Source organism: Lissotriton vulgaris, chromosome 1_1 (genome assembly GCF_964263255.1).
Source record: "Lissotriton vulgaris chromosome 1_1, aLisVul1.2, whole genome shotgun sequence".
Taxonomy (NCBI): domain Eukaryota; kingdom Metazoa; phylum Chordata; class Amphibia; order Caudata; family Salamandridae; genus Lissotriton; species Lissotriton vulgaris.
In genome coordinates, this window is record NC_141685.1 from 1,163,510,144 (window position 1) to 1,163,524,914 (window position 14,771).

Below are 14,771 nucleotides of genomic sequence, written 5' to 3' on the forward strand. Positions count from 1 at the left end.
TCCCTGCAATACTACTTAAGGATAGTCTTCAATAAAACCTACCCTTACCAGTAGTGAACGGACGAATGTACTTAAAAAGTGAACGCCCCAAAAGAGGGAAGTCTTCCTATGTATTCCACCTATCGTACCTGAGTTCTTCTCACCATATTTGATAATCATTCCCACGCAATAACCATCTTTCATGACTATTTCCCATGATACTGAGTGCCCAAGTCTCTCACGTCCTACAGAATACAGACCTCTCAGTCACCGTTACGCACTCCCGAGTAAGATTATCCCCTTAAAAAATAACTGGTAAATCCAAGTTCACCCATTCATCTCAAAATATGCTCTCGCTTCTGTTGCTGCTGCCTATTCGAAAGTTCAAACCCCTTGTTCGGACTCCATTACTGCCTATACTAACTTCATCCATCTGACTTAACACCGAAAAACCGACCTGATCCATAAGTATGACGACCAACCAATACCACTCATTCACTTGATGGTCATTCCATATAATGCGCTCAGCTGTGTTGCTATCGCTAAGTGACCTCCGTGCCAAACAGATATATGGCCTATGCTCAAAAAGAAATAGTACACTAAAATCCATATATGAACATCCAACCGGGATCAATTATATCAAGAAATAATGCAATTCAGAATCAATGTTCAAGCCCTTGGTCACCGACCTGCATTTGCAAATCCACCTGGCCTCCGCTTGCCTAATTCTAAGATCCCAATCTCCACCTTTGATGTTTTGGGTCACCTTCTGAATACCATGGAATCTGAACTCTTTATGTGCACTATGCTGGCTCTCCATATGTGCAAATAGAGGTGACCTAGTATCCCGATTGGTTACCGCTCGTCTATGCTCCTGGATCCTAGTTTTCAGGCACCTCCTGGTGCTACCAATACATACCTTTGCACATCCACAAATAATAGCATAAATGACTCACACACTGTTACAGTTAATACATTAATTAATCCAAGAACGTTTGCTACTATTGTACAGAAAGTTTTTAGTCTTATTAACCCCCAGAGCACACACATTACATGACCCACAGACATAGAAGCCTTTTGGAGGTGGTGGTAACCAATTCAAAGTTGCAGGACTATCTGGATAAAAAGAGTTTCTTGAAACTTTCTCTTTGATTGTCGCACTCTTTTTGTAAGTCACCACTGGTTTGTCGCCTACAAGCTCCAGCAAACCAGGTACCCCCTTTAGTAAATTCCAGTTTTTACCTAGTGCTTTCCTGATTTGCACTTTCTGAGCACAGTAAGTGGTAACAAAAGTTATCCTTCTACTGATTCTGGTCTGGTTTTCTGAATCTAGGTGGACACTCTTTTGATTTTTAAAACCCTCTCCCTGGCTTTCGCAAGATTGGTAATCCTGTAACCCCTCCGGCACAATCTATTTTGTAATTTGTCCAGTTCATCACTGAAATCACAATCACGGCTGCAGTTTCTACGTACCCGGACCATCTCACCATAAGGAATTCCTGAAATCACAGCAACCGGGTGGAAACTGTCAGCCCGTAGTATTGAATTAGTGGCAGTATTTTTCCTAAATAGTTTACTGATGATTCTATCACCTTCAGCCACTAGTTCCACATCCAAGTATTCAATATGTTTAGTACTGAAGTTAATGGTGAACCTTACATTGAAATCATTCAAATTTAGAAAATTGAAATACTCCAATAATTTTGTCACTGAGCCTCTCCAAATCATTAAAATATCATCGATGAACCTGGCCCAAAATAAGACCAAATCCGTCCAAACAGATGCACCTCGGCCCTAGGCATGCTCTCTCTTGAACCAACCCAAAAATAGGTTGGCGTAAGAGGGAGCAAACCTGGAGCCCATCGCGGTGCCCCTCACCTGGTGGTGCCATTCATCCTTGAATAAATAATTATTATTGGTAAAAATTAAATTATTCATATCAACCAACATTTTCGAGTGATGCCGTAACTAGCACTCCGACTGCTTAGAAAGTGATTCAATGCCTCTTCACCCTTGTTGTTGTTAATACAGGTGTATAGTCCACTACGTCTAAAGTTACAAATAACATCCCTTCTTCCCGTTTGAAGTCCTGTAATTTGTTCAGAACGTCCATAGTATCACATACATAGGACGGAAGATTCACCACTAATGGTTTTAAAAAGCCGTCCACAAATTCCAACAGATGTTCAGTAGGGCTCCCAATACTGGAGACAATTGGTCTCCCCGGGGGTGCAATTTACATTTGTGTATTTTTGGTAATGTGTAAATAAAAGGGGAGGTGGGATGAGTCGCATTCAGGTATTTATATTCTGCCTCATCGATCAAACCCTCCTCCTTCCATGTGTAAAGTCTCTCTGAAATCCGTCTAGTTACATCTTTAATCGAATTTCCCAGTATTTTAGTATAGCAACTAGAGTCGCTTAGCTGTCTTAGAATTTCTTGAACATATTTGGTCTTATCCATCACCACGATGTTGCCCCCCTTGTCAGCCTCTCGGATTACTATTGTATTATCATTCCTCAAATCCTTTCCAAATGAGACAGATTGTCCTTATAATTCAATTTTTTAGCGCCTAGATCCTCCAACCGATGGAATTCCTCCATGGTCTTTTTAACAAATATATCTATTGCTGCAAATTGAATACCTTGCGGAATAAATTTCGATTTAGTCCTCAATCCACTAGTACATGAATAATCAGTATGTACATCACATAAGTCAGCTACCTCATTCATGTCTAGTTCCACCTCCTCTGACAGTGACATTAGTAAATGAATATTATGCAAATCAGCAATAGTCATCTCTGAATTTTTATTCTGCAATTTATTTTGTACATTTTTATCCAACATAGAAAAGAAACTTTTCAATTTGAGATTTCTGGAAAATTACTTAATCATATCCACCAACATTTCTGTTTGTAACAAAAGTGAGATGGATCTTGCCTGTAGAAAATGACAAACAGCCTGAATACCCAAATCATGTCTGTTAGATGTATACAAGCTTATCACTTCTAGTGTGACAAGTAAAAAGTCACTCTCCCATATCAAACCATCAATCATATTAAGAAAATACATGGTATCTCTCAAATGGTCTTAGACAAAAAATCAATGTATTTAGATGTCATCTCCAAGTGTGAGCCCATGAAGGAAACTATGGGCCTTCCAGGCAGATTAACTAGGTTTTTATGTAATTTTGGAAGGAGATAAAGTATGGGTGTTTTGGCATGCTTGCAGCTCAAGCTGCCAAACTCCTCCCATTCAATCAGCTCTTGTTCCCTCCATTCCTGCAACATCTCATTGTATCTTATGTTGGAAGATAATACTTCTGCTTTGGATGATTCTTCATAACAACTCTGACCACACAGTTGTCTGTGGCCCTCTCTCAGATACTCTTCCTTACTTGAAACTACAACATTACCCCCTTTATCACTTTGTCTTATGACAATGGTTGGGTCATTTTTAAGGCTATCTAAAGCTCTCATCTGGTTAGTTGTAAGATTTCTCGTAGATTTTTTTTTCCGAGTATCGCACTTTTTTTTAGATCTTTTACCACACTCTTTTCGAATACTTCAAGTGTATTACAGTGCACTATTGGTATAAATGTCGATTTGGGTCTAAAACCACTAGGGCATGCAGCATCAAAGGTCATAGTTACATTTTCCAAATTGACATTAGGATCTTCATGGTGCTCAATACTGACATCCAATTGTGCAAGTGTGTGTAGGGTTTCTACATGAGATATACACAAGGTATCCTGGACTACCGCCCTAATATCAGTTTTAGTTCTTGGAGCATGCAGATGCAACCATTTCTTAAGTTTCAGCTTGCGCAGAAAACAAAATACATCAATACATGTTTGTACATAATTTAAGTTCATGGTTGGGGCGCTAGAGGGTGCATTGCGAAATGGCCGCTCTGTGGAACTGCTCTGCCGGCCGAGCTCAACATCTGGCAGTAATGCTTGAAATACAGCCCCCCCCATCTGCTCCAACCTACTGTACCAGCTTCCTAAGCAGCGGCGGACTGTTGTGGCCGATTTCTGGGGTGACCTCAGCGTCTTTGCAGAGATATCGGCGTGTACAAAATAAGACTCCACGCAGACAGCATGGTGGCTCCGGGTGCACTCGAACTGGGTGCTTAAGGTAGGCCGTGACTGGCGCTGAGGGGGGCTGGGGGTTCTGGGATTGTGCGCGGATCCCTGGCCTGGCTTGCGGTGGGCCGTGTGGCAACTCCGGGGGGGTTGGTGGCATTCAGCCGCCCTGATCCTCATGGGCTGGAGGACCGTGCTGCCTCTGGGGCCTTGACCACGCTGCCTACCGGTGGCAGGTCTAGCGGTGATCTGTGCCGCGTCTCTGAACCTCGCGGCCTGCCGGCGCAGGGTTGCGGTCCTGCTGTGGGCTGGTCGGTGTGCCGTTTTGTGTCCCGAGTTGCTGCCGCTTAGCAATCTGTGTCTGGCTTGCTCACTGCCATATCGCCTTCATTATCCGGAGTGCCTCCTTGCTGCCGTTGGCCACGAGCATTTTGATCTGCAGAGGATACGGTGGTCTCTCGAATGGACGGCTGCATTGAGGCAGCTCCGGTTGCGATGCGTCATGGGAGGCCACCGCCGAGCTACACGATCCTGTGGTGCCTGCCTGCAGCTAACACTGACTGCGTCTACCTCCTCCGATCTGTATTGATGATGCTGCATCTGCCTAGGCGCATCCCCCCATGCCTGGGCCTACTTCCCACCACGGCTCTCCTGATACTGGCGTCAGATCAAGATATAGACTGGCTCTGTTGTTTTTGCTGCCTGGTGTTCCTTTCCTACCTCTGGCATGGTGCTATTCCCCTCCATGCTCCTTCTATCTCTTACCGCATCATAGTTTCGAGAACAGCGCCATATCGCTTTCTTCAGGTCCGATAAATCCGAAATGCGAGGATAGACCATGTACCTCTACTTTTAAACTCCCCGTTCACCAATCGAAGTCAAAGCCTGTCTTCAACCTATCAAAAGCCACACCCTACGATAACCCGAGAGCTTCCTATCTGGTCTGCAACCTGTAAAACATCTGGTTAGTAACACGACTTCCTGTACAAGTTACAATCTAGGTTCTCTCACTGGTCCGCACCTGTTTGTGACCCATAGTGGTGCAACGAGTGCCTCCGCATCAAATTCGTCCATAGTATCATCTACCAAAGATGCAATGACGGGTCCCTGATGACTTCGTAAATGCTAATCCTGTCTGTTATAAAAACCACCATGCGTTAATGCCCAATTACTACAGCTCTGTTTACGCAGTGCAGCCAATCAGAGACCTATTCAAAGTTTGAACGGAAAGAGTTTATTCCCCGGGGAATAGCCAATCAGAGTCAAGTGTTATTTTGGTTCTGCAAAATCCAGCCCGAAGCTCAAACAGTCTCACAAACCAACTTTATTGATCATATTAGATGCCAAACGGCCATACAAATAATCTATTGGTACAAATTAACAAAATTATTCAATCCCTGCAATACTACTTAAGGATAGTCTTCAATAAAACCTACCCTTACCAGTAGTGAACGGACGAATGTACTTAAAAGTGAACGCCCCAAAAGAGGGAAGTCTTCCTATGTATTCCACCTATCGTACCTGAGTTCTTCTCACCATATTTAATAATCATTCCCACGCAATAACCAACTTTCATGACTATTTCCCATGATACTGAGTGCCCAAGTCTCTCACGTCCTACAGAATACAGACCTCTCAGTCACCGTTACGCACTCCCGAGTAAGATTATCCCCTTAAAAAATAACTGGTAAATCCAAGTTCACCCATTCATCTCAAAATATGCTCTCGCTTCTGTTGCTGCTGCCTATTCGAAAGTTCAAACCCCTTGTTCGGACTCCATTACTGCCTATACTAACTTCATCCATCTGACTTAACACCGAAAAACCGACCTGATCCATAAGTATGACGACCAACCAATACCACTCATTCACTTGATGGTCATTCCATATAATGCGCTCAGCTGTGTTGCTATCGCTAAGTGACCTCCGTGCCAAACAGATATATGGCCTATGCTCAAAAAGAAATAGTACACTAAAATCCATATATCAACATCCAACCGGGATCAATTATATCAAGAAATAATGCAATTCAGAATCAATGTTCAAGCCCTTGGTCACCGACCTGCATTTGCAAATCCACCTGGCCTCCGCTTGCCTAATTCTAAGATCCCAATCTCCACCTTTGATGTTTTGGGTCACCTTCTGAATACCATGGAATCTGAACTCTTTATGTGCACTATGCTGGCTCTCCATATGTGCAAATAGAGGTGACCTAGTATCCCGATTGGTTACCGCTCGTCTATGCTCCTGGATCCTAGTTTTCAGGCACCTCCTGGTGCTACCAATACATACCTTTGCACATCCACAAATAATAGCATAAATGACTCACACACTGTTACAGTTAATACATTAATTAATCCAATAACGTTTGCTACTATTGTACAGAAAGTTTTTAGTCTTATTAACCCCCAGAGCACACACATTACATGACCCACAGACATAGAAGCCTTTTGGAGGTGGCGGTAACCAATTCAAAGTTGCAGGACTATCTGGATAAAAAGAGTTTCTTGAAACTTTCTCTTTGATTGTCGCACTCTTTTTGTAAGTCACCACTGGTTTGTCGCCTACAAGCTCCAGCAAACCAGGTACCCCCTTTAGTAAATTCCAGTTTTTACCTAGTGCTTTCCTGATTTGCACTTTCTGAGCACAGTAAGTGGTAACAAAAGTTATCCTTCTACTGATTCTGGTCTGGTTTTCTGAATCTAGGTGGACACTCTTTTGATTTTTAAAACCCTCTCCCTGGCTTTCGCAAGATTGGTAATCCTGTAACCCCTCCGGCACAATCTATTTTGTAATTTGTCCAGTTCATCACTGAAATCACAATCACGGCTGCAGTTTCTACGTACCCGGACCATCTCACCATAAGGAATTCCTGAAATCACAGCAACCGGGTGGAAACTGTCAGCCCGTAGTATTGAATTAGTGGCAGTATTTTTCCTAAATAGTTTACTGATGATTCTATCACCTTCAGCCACTAGTTCCACATCCAAGTATTCAATATGTTTAGTACTGAAGTTAATGGTGAACCTTACATTGAAATCATTCAAATTTAGAAAATTGAAATACTCCAATAATTTTGTCACTGAGCCTCTCTAAATCATTAAAATATCATCGATGAACCTGGCCCAAAATAAGACCAAATCCGTCCAAACAGATGCACCTCGGCCCTAGGCATGCTCTCTCTTGAACCAACCCAAAAATAGGTTGGCGTAAGAGGGAGCAAACCTGGAGCCCATCGCGGTGCCCCTCACCTGGTGGTGCCATTCATCCTTGAATAAATAATTATTATTGGTAAAAATTAAATTATTCATATCAACCAACATTTTCGAGTGATGCCGTAACTAGCACTCCGACTGCTTAGAAAGTGATTCAATGCCTCTTCACCCTTGTTGTTGTTAATACAGGTGTATAGTCCACTACGTCTAAAGTTACAAATAACATCCCTTCTTCCCATTTGAAGTCCTGTAATTTGTTCAGAACGTCCATAGTATCACATACATAGGACGGAAGATTCACCACTAATGGTTTTAAAAAGCCGTCCACAAATTCCAACAGATGTTCAGTAGGGCTCCCAATACTGGAGACAATTGGTCTCCCCGGGGGTGCAATTTACATTTGTGTATTTTTGGTAATGTGTAAATAAAAGGGGAGGTGGGATGAGTCGCATTCAGGTATTTATATTCTGCCTCATCGATCAAACCCTCCTCCTTCCATGTGTAAAGTCTCTCTGAAATCCGTCTAGTTACATCTTTAATCGAATTTCCCAGTATTTTAGTATAGCAACTAGAGTCGCTTAGCTGTCTTAGAATTTCTTGAACATATTTGGTCTTATCCATCACCACGATGTTGCCCCCCTTGTCAGCCTCTCGGATTACTATTGTATTATCATTCCTCAAATCCTTTCCAAATGAGACAGATTGTCCTTATAATTCAATTTTTTAGCGCCTAGATCCTCCAACCGATGGAATTCCTCCATGGTCTTTTTAACAAATATATCTATTGCTGCAAATTGAATACCTTGCGGAATAAATTTCGATTTAGTCCTCAATCCACTAGTACATGAATAATCAGTATGTACATCACATAAGTCAGCTACCTCATTCATGTCTAGTTCCACCTCCTCTGACAGTGACATTAGTAAATGAATATTATGCAAATCAGCAATAGTCATCTCTGAATTTTTATTCTGCAATTTATTTTGTACATTTTTATCCAACATAGAAAAGAAACTTTTCAATTTGAGATTTCTGGAAAATTACTTAATCATATCCACCAACATTTCTGTTTGTAACAAAAGTGAGATGGATCTTGCCTGTAGAAAATGACAAACAGCCTGAATACCCAAATCATGTCTGTTAGATGTATACAAGCTTATCACTTCTAGTGTGACAAGTAAAAAGTCACTCTCCCATATCAAACCATCAATCATATTAAGAAAATACATGGTATCTCTCAAATGGTCTTAGACAAAAAATCAATGTATTTAGATGTCATCTCCAAGTGTGAGCCCATGAAGGAAACTATGGGCCTTCCAGGCAGATTAACTAGGTTTTTATGTAATTTTGGAAGGAGATAAAGTATGGGTGTTTTGGCATGCTTGCAGCTCAAGCTGCAAAACTCCTCCCATTCAATCAGCTCTTGTTCCCTCCATTCCTGCAACATCTCATTGTATCTTATGTTGGAAGATAATACTTCTGCTTTGGATGATTCTTCATAACAACTCTGACCACACAGTTGTCTGTGGCCCTCTCTCAGATACTCTTCCTTACTTGAAACTACAACATTACCCCCTTTATCACTTTGTCTTATGACAATGGTTGGGTCATTTTTAAGGCTATCTAAAGCTCTCATCTGGTTAGTTGTAAGATTTCTCGTAGATTTTTTTTTTCCGAGTATCGCACTTTTTTTTAGATCTTTTACCACACTCTTTTCGAATACTTCAAGTGTATTACAGTGCACTATTGGTATAAATGTCGATTTGGGTCTAAAACCACTAGGGCATGCAGCATCAAAGGTCATAGTTACATTTTCCAAATTGACATTAGGATCTTCATGGTGCTCAATACTGACATCCAATTGTGCAAGTGTGTGTAGGGTTTCTACATGAGATATACACAAGGTATCCTGGACTACCGCCCTAATATCAGTTTTAGTTCTTGGAGCATGCAGATGCAACCATTTCTTAAGTTTCAGCTTGCGCAGAAAACAAAATACATCAATACATGTTTGTACATAATTTAAGTTCATGGTTGGGGCGCTAGAGGGTGCATTGCGAAATGGCCGCTCTGTGGAACTGCTCTGCCGGCCGAGCTCAACATCTGGCAGTAATGCTTGAAATACAGCCCCCCCCCATCTGCTCCAACCTACTGTACCAGCTTCCTAAGCAGCGGCGGACTGTTGTGGCCGATTTCTGGGGTGACCTCAGCGTCTTTGCAGAGATATCGGCGTGTACAAAATAAGACTCCACGCAGACAGCATGGTGGCTCCGGGTGCACTCGAACTGGGTGCTTAAGGTAGGCCGTGACTGGCGCTGAGGGGGGCTGGGGGTTCTGGGATTGTGGGCGGATACCTGGCCTGGCTTGCGGTGGGCCGTGTGGCAACTCCGGGGGGGGTTGGTGGCATTCAGCCGCCCTGATCCTCATGAGCTGGAGGACCGTGCTGCCTCTGGGGCCTTGACCACGCTGCCTACCGGTGGCAGGTCTAGCGGTGATCTGTGCCGCGTCTCTGAACCTCGCGGCCTGCCGGCACAGGGTTGCGGTCCTGCTGTGGGCTGGTCGGTGTGCCGTTTTGTGTCCCGAGTTGCTGCCGCTTAGCAATCTGTGTCTGGCTTGCTCACTGCCATATCGCCTTCATTATCCGGAGTGCCTCCTTGCTGCCGTTGGCCACGAGCATTTTGATCTGCAGAGGATACGGTGGTCTCTCGAATGGACGGCTGCATTGAGGCAGCTCCGGTTGCGATGCGTCATGGGAGGCCACCGCCGAGCTACACAATCCTGTGGTGCCTGCCTGCAGCTAACACTGACTGCGTCTACCTCCTCCGATCTGTATTGATGATGCTGCATCTGCCTAGGCGCATCCCCCCATGCCTGGGCCTACTTCCCACCCCGGCTCTCCTGATACTGGCGTCAGATCAAGATATAGACTGGCTCTGTTGTTTTTGCTGCCTGGTGTTCCTTTCCTACCTCTGGCATGGTGCTGGCTTGATATGTTAGCCAGCTTGCTCCTGTTTTACCTTCATCGTCGGTTCATGTCTTCATCGCCTGCATGGTGACACGGTGTGGTTGCTCTTCTGGCTGGTCACTTGAGGTCGGTTGGGGACCACTGTAATCTGAACTTTTGAGGATACGAATCTTCACTTACGCTGTTACCTACACAGCCTCCCTGGCCCCCTTACAACGCTTTTTTGCTATGGTTGCTATAACACTACCAATTACTAGGGCTGCAGTTCACTTCGGACATTGTGACGGCCCGTGCTTTCTAGCCAATCCAACCTACGGTGCGCCCTGATCTGGGTTTGCACCTTGGGGAAGAGCCAATCGCGCCTTACCTTCGAGCCTGGAAAAATAACAAAGCGATCAGCATGCGGCCTCGGTCTCGGAGGCGGACACTCCCAACGATCATTTGAGAAATATAGATAAGACACTCCTTGCGGTATAGGCCAGCCTACAATCTATTGATGGCAAGATCGATCACCTTAACCTCCGTATGGATCACATGTCATCCAAGCTGGACAAGCATGCACAACATCTTGGGGAGGCTGAGACGCGCATCTCAGATGCAGAGGATGGGCTACAACAGGTAACCCGAGAGGCGACTTCTATGGAGAAAGTCCTTGCTGTCATCCAGGCCCGTAATGAGGATTTGGAAGCTAGGTTGCTCTGCAATAACTTGCGCATTACTGGCCTGCCAGAGTCCATGAAAATGGGACGCCTAGAGACATCCATTGAATAGCTCATATGTGATATCTTTGGCCAGGAACAGCTATCGCAGGTCTTCATGTTGGAGCGTGGCAATCGCTCATTGGCTGCAAGACCCCCGCCGTGTGCCCCACCTCGTCCCATTATTGCCCGTCTATTAAATTATAGAGATCGGGATGTGATTCTCCGCCTTGCCAGGGAGAGGGGCACCATCACACATGAAGGTAACACCATTGCGTCTACCCCGATTTTACACTGGCAGTACAGGAGGCTCGTCGGGAGTACCAGCCTGCAAAGAAACTACTCCCATATTCCGTCCGCCATGCTCTATCCTGCCAGGTTACGTGGGGAGGACAACGGGAAATACAAGTTCTTCAACTGCCCGTAATCAGCTCTAGATTTTACCAAAACTATATCCTGTCGCAATCGATCTCCCAGATTCATGGGAGGCTCAGACGCTGTAGATCACAATGATGCAGTTGCTGAGCAAGACAGACACTGACACAGCTGGTTCGCAAGGATGCACTGCCTCTGGCCTCTTCTTCTTTGGTGGTGGCCTATGTACTGATTGCTGGGACTTCTGGGAGGCTGCAGTATCTCCAGAAATGGTGACATATAATGTATATGTTCATTATATGTTGGGATGGCTGTCCTACATGTATTAGTTTGTTACTTAACTAAAACACTTGAGGCCGGTAAATCACGATAACTCGGCCACCTCCTACTTACACCAGGAGGGAGTTTGCGCTTGGCGCCCCCCCATATGGGTGTTCCCCGTCAATGGTTGCTTCCTCAGTACTCTGCTGAGGATTTATTTGTGGGTGTTCAGGATGGCTTTAGCATGTTGGGGTTGCTGAAGTGGGTGAGATCACTGAGGTGGGAGGGAAGGGCTTATGGGTTGTTCATGTGGCCGGACGAATACTCGTTCCGTGAGATATTGCTTATGTTTTTCTGTGTACATTCAGGACAACTGGTAGATTCCTTAATCACTATGCTTTGCTTTTATTATGCAAGGTAATGGTGTGACTGTCCTCTGTTTAACATGGAATGTGAGGGGGTTAAACTCCCCGAAGAAGATCGGCCAGATGCAGGCTCACTTAGATAGTCATAGCATTGGCATAGCCCTTTTGCAAGAAACTCACTTGACACGACATACGGATCAGCTAGTGGGGGCCCGCTGGGCTGGATTTCACCTTGCCTCCTCCTATTCCTCTTTTAGCTGGGGGTTTCTTACTCAGATACGGAAGGGCCTCTCTTTTACAGCTCATCGTACACATACTGACTCTGAAGGGTGTTATGCTATCATGCATGGTATACTAGTTGGCAAACTTGTCACCATAGTTAACTATTATGGTCCAAATATAGATGACCCGGTCTATACAAGAACCTTTTTGCGGTCGTGCGAATCTGGCCTGCTGCAGCGATGTTATGGGGGGGACCTCAACACACATCTGGACCCCAGAAAAGACAAGTCTAGCGGTAGAGATGGGCACTCACAACGGGCAGCTTATGTGTTAAATTCCGGACTGGAAGAGTTCGGTTTGTTCGATATCTTGAGACATAGACATATGGACACACTTGCCGGCATACATATTTTGTCTATACATGGCAGCTGGTCCCACCTTGACTACTGGCTGGTAGGTGACAGGGTGGCGGGCCTGGTAACGGAAGTAGAAAATCTGCGGCACACACTCTCTGATCACTGCCCTGTCCAACTCACTCATGCATTCCTACGATAACAGCACGACTTTTCACTTGGCGCTTCTGCTCTGAGTCACTGTTAGATCCTCTCTACTTAGAAACCATCCGTGAAGCTATTACGCAATACTTTGCTGACAATACGGGGATGGTAGATAGTGCCGGAGTACTCTGGGAGGGTTTTAAGGTCACTATTCGGGGCACGCGCATCAGTTCAACAGCCGGTATATTAAAAGATATTCGGGTCAAATTGCCAAGGTAGAAGCTACGCTCACCTGACTTGAACTCGATTACGAATGTGCGCCCAATGAGTCTACTCTGGCATCTCTTAAAGTAGCCATACTTGAACATGCAACATTGGCAGAGGAAGAAATGCGATATATATCCAAGTGCTATGTGGCTCGCTCTTATGGAGAGGGGGGACACCCTGGAAACAACTTAGCCCCAAAAATTAAACACCCCTGAGACAAGACATCATTACTAAGATAAAAGACTCGTCGGGGCAAGATCACTCTAGCATTCCTGACATTATGGAGCAGTTTAGACAGACCTATTAGGCGCTGTGAACATCTCAAGGTGAGACTGACCGGGTGGAACACTATACATAACTGTCACAGGTGGCCATTGCCTGGCTGTCAGAAGGGCAGAGGGATTAGTTGGGTCTTCCTATTGCAGTGGAGTATATCTGTGCAGCCATTGCCTCTCTCCCTAACAAAAAAGCCCTAGGCCCGGACGTCTTTACCTCTGAATTTTACAAAGCCTACACGGAGGAGCTCGCCCCTTTTTTGCTGGAGATGTATGCAGATGCCTACAACTCGGGCATCCTTCCCCCGTCCCTTTGTGAGGCCTTAATTATCACTCTATTAAAGAAGGATAAAACTCCTGAACACTGCGACTCTTATAGGCCGCAATCACTAATTAATATTGACGTGAAAATATTAGCGAAAATACTGGCCACATGCCTCCAACCGCTGATGCAGAATTTGGTCCTCCCAGACCAATCAGGGTTCATACCCATGCGTTCTACATCCTACAACCTCTGTACTTTATTTGAATCTTTCCACACCCTCTCTCCTGAATTGCCAGCTGTGGATGTCATGCTAGACGCTGCTAAGGCGTTTGATTCAATTGAATGGGGCTATTTATTTTTTATACTTCAGAGAATGAGCTTCTACCCCTTTTTTATCAATTGGGTTAAACTACTGTATACACGACCCACGGTGCGAGTTATGGTGGGGGCCATACCTTGGGCCCAATTACCATAACTAGAGGCACTGGGCAGGGGTGCCCACTGTCGCCGCTGCTGTTTGCCCTGACGTTGGAACACCTGGCCTGTCTCATTCAGCAATGTCACAAACAAGCGGTTATAAATATGCATCATTGCCCCCTTATCATTTCGCTTTATGCAGATGACATGTTTCTTTTCATCCGTGAACCCCGCACTCATATAGCGCCAGTTCTGCGCGAATATATCCAATTTGCACGCTTCTCCGGGCTATCTGTAAACTGGGCCAAAACGGTGGTAATGCCTTTGACCATATGTACAAAACCGCATGAGTTGGACTTCCCCCTTGTATGGGTGTCAGATTCAGTCAAGTATTTAGGAATTTGGGTGCACCATGATCCTGATATAGTCTTTCGGGAGAATTATGGTACAGCTATAACATGGCTGGAGTGCTAGATAGACAAATGAATTCGCCTCCCACTATCTCTCGCGGACATCATTGCACTTATAAAAATAGTGGTACTGTCAAAATTCTTATATCTTTTCAATAACGTGCATATTTCCCTCTCTCAACACTTTTTTAAAACACTGCAGGCATTGCTACTTCATTTATTATTCTGGGGTGGGAAGCAGGCTTGAGTGAGCTGGCAGACTCTTCTTCTTGATTATAAACATGGGGGCTTTAACACGCCTGATCTCTATCTGTACTATTTATGTGCTCAGGCACACTAGGCACATTTTTGGTTTTACACATCACAACTTCAAACCTCATGTGGCGGTGGAGCACTGGGATGCGCACCCCATTACGCTGAACTCTATCCTTACACACAGCCGTCGCCTCACCCCCCCGTGACAAAATCAATACTG